The 3,318-nt window shown below is 41.5% G+C and overlaps 1 pseudogene; it reads right to left on the bottom strand.

Moving 5' to 3' along the window:
- Window positions 1-2,625: 2,625 nt before the first annotated feature.
- Window positions 2,626-3,318, bottom strand: part of LOC127214490 (28 kDa heat- and acid-stable phosphoprotein-like) — a 31,322-nt pseudogene continuing 30,629 nt past the window's right edge.

The following is a 3,318-nucleotide window of genomic DNA, read 5'->3' as shown; positions in this document are numbered from 1 at the left end:
GTAGTCTGTTAACAAAGCTAAACAGTGGGAAGTGCTAATATGTCTTAGAATTTTTCAGTGAGAATTCTGTGATTTGAAGAGTGTACACGTCTAAAGCTTATGAGACTGTATTCCACAAATATCTCTTGGATGAACTAATTTCGGTTGAATGGGAAACATGATAGATGGGGGAAATAATTGTGTCCTTCTTGTACAAAGACTTAATGGAAAGCACATGGCATGTTACATCCATCTGGTAAGTATTTGCACAGTGTCCTTCAATAATGATATCATTTGAATGATTACTTGCAAGTAAAGGAGTCGCATTGGAGTGCTCTGAGTTCTACCAGAATATTTCCTAAACAAGGGTTGGAAATTCAAATGTCAACCAAGCTCTAGGCTGCAAAATTAAGTAGAAAGGAATATAAACAGATATAAGATATGAAGGAAGGGCTGGAAAGTCTTGCTTTACCAACTGTGTGACCTGATTTTTATCCCCACAACATGGAAAAAATGCTAGACATGGTGATCCACACTTGTAATCTTAGTATGGGGGACTTGCAGACGAAGAATCCTTGGGGATGGCTATCTAGCCAGAATAGGCTACTTGACAAGCCCCAGGTCCCAGAGAGAGATCCTGTTTCAAAAAAAGGTAAATGGCAGCAGGGTGGTGGTGGTGCACACCTTTCATCCCAGCACTTGGGAGGCACAGGCAGGCAGATCTCTATGAGTTGAGGCCAGCCTGCTCTAGAAGAGCTAGTTCCAGGACAGGCTCAAAAAAAAAAAAAAAAAAAAAAAAAAAAAAAACAAACAAACAAAAAAACACCACACAGAGAAAACCTGTCTTAAACAAACAAAAAACAAAAAATAATAAAAAAAGAAGAAGAATGAAAAGGTAATGGCATCAGAGAAATGGCACTCAAGATTGACGTATGGCCTCCACATGTGCAAACACATGCATTTGCACCTCCTTGTCACTACAAATTGTGAAGAGAGATGGGCCCTATGGAAATTATTGGCTTGAGAGTCTTGTTGGAAACTATTGAAATATACATTTTATTTTATTGGTTTTATTTTTTTCAGTGTTGGGGTTTGAACCCAGGGCCTTTTGAATGCTAGGCAAGTACCCTACCACTGAATTACACCCCAGCCTCACACCTATATCTTAAAAAATTATGCTATCTGGAAGAAGAAACACATTCAAGGACCCCTAAAATCTTTGAGCATCCTGTTGCAGGCTTATTATATTATTTAGCTTTAAGGCTACAAACCATTGAATTATTTGATAATTCTTCATTGCTTTTTTTTTTTAATGCTGCTTTGTTTCTAGGCTCATTTTCCCCCTGAGAAAGAAAACAAACAAACAGCCCTTTAAACTGTAGCAGCTGTGGCTAAACATATGGGAAAATTATTTCTATGGCTATTACTGTTCTCTGTGTACTGTCCCGGGTGAGAGGAAAAGAAACATTGTGTGTGTGTGTGTGTGTGTGTGTGTGTGTGTGTGTGTGTTAACATGCTGTAGACACAACATATGTTGCCTTTGTCACTTACACATTTTTGCATTGAGTTTTGAATACTGTTCAGAAATGTAAATTAATTTAACTTTTTGATGCAGATATCTGCCAAAGTTTCTAGGGATAAATCTCCATAGGAAGTATACTTTTTAAAGTTCAAAGAAAAAAGTTTCTAGTAACGTAAAATGAAGCAAAGAACTTTGGGAATGCATTTTCCTTGACTACAGTTGATGTTTATTTCGGATTTCTTGGCTTAATATAAAATAGAAAGGTTATTGGATATTGGCCTTGGGAATATCAATATGAATCACCAATAAGTGAAATTGTATTCCAGAATATGGTGGTGAATCGTCTTAGTAACAGAAAGAAAAAAAAAAAACGTTTAAAAGAAATGAATGTGTTTATGCATCATACACACACACACACACACACATATATATGTATATATTTATGATAATATCGTTTAATCTGCCAAATATACAAGTTGAATTTGAGGAGCATGTCTTGTCTGGGTGGTGCACAGTAACCAGAGGTTTCTTGACATGATCAATAGGTAGGGTTAAAAATGGCCACTAGCCCTGACCAGGTGGATAGGAAGGGGGCAGAGAAGGTCAGAGGAGAGGCCTCATTGGACGGAACTGGCCAGGCACAAACCTTGGACCCTTAGGGGCACAGGCTTCCTGACAACCCCTCTGAGTGAGCACCCAGACAACAGTCTGGGCTGGCTGTCATCAACTCCTACAGCAGCTGCCTGCAGGCACTACCCCCCTCCACCCCCAACGTGCAATCTATTGGACTAATGGAATCTCTCTACCCCATTTACCAGGCACCCCTCCCCCCACACACAATCAGGGTTCCAAATAATAAAATCAGCAGAAACATTCAAATAGCTATGTATGAAATGCTGTCCTGCAACTTTCTGTCTCAAAGATAGCAGCTGCCCCTCCCCACCAGAACCCCACAGCCCCTGAACAATTTCTGTGCCAAGATGAAGAGGAGGCCCCAGGCCGTAGGGGCTTCTGGCCATGAGGGGCTGCTTCAGAGGCGCCAGGGCATGGAGTGGGTGAGACACGGCAGAGGTTCTGGAGGCACGGCCCAGTTCCCTGGCATCTCCTCCCACAGGCCAGCTTACTTATTCAGGGAACATGACTACATTCGTTTTTTTCCTGACAAACTGGATGATTGCCAGCTGGGCAAGATCAGCCTTGGCCTGCTCTGTCTTCCCAGCTAAATGTATCTTCAGTACCTTTGGCTTTCTGCTTCTCGATTTCTTCTCGTTCTTTCCTTGAAAGCCCCTTTGGCCCACCCAGATCCAGTTGTGTGACCTTCTTGGTTTTCTGTGCCATCCGGTTGGGATTCTCAATGTCAGTGAGCCCTTCCACACCTTTTTGCTTTCGCTGGTAGTCATCATCTTCATCTTCACTCTCATCTGAGTCTAGAGACTTCTTCTCCTTTTTGGGGTCATCTGAAGCCCCATCTCCAGCTTCTTCTTGTTCATCTTCTTCGTTGGCCTTCTGCTTCTCAGCCTACAGCTGGGCATCAATCTTCTCAGGGCTTGTATACTGCCTTACCCGGCCTTTGTGGCCTCCCTTTTCTACCTTCTTTAGGCATCACAGCTCCTCATACAGTATATTTTGATAATATTCTTTCCTTTCTCCAACTCCTTTCAAATCTTCCTATACCTCCCTAATGTGTATTTTTTTTTTTTTGAGAAGCATTTTCAAGTAGAGTGGTTAAACCAAATTTCTAATAATAAGGGTGGTTCAGTGTGTGCTACAGAGTGGTGATTCAGCAAAGTAATGTTGCCCCTCAGTTAAAAAGTGGC

Source organism: Phodopus roborovskii, unplaced genomic scaffold (genome assembly GCF_943737965.1).
Source record: "Phodopus roborovskii unplaced genomic scaffold, PHOROB, whole genome shotgun sequence".
NCBI lineage: Eukaryota > Metazoa > Chordata > Mammalia > Rodentia > Cricetidae > Phodopus > Phodopus roborovskii.
Note: the sequence above shows the minus strand (reverse complement) of the source record. Positions and strands in the feature narration are given on the sequence as shown.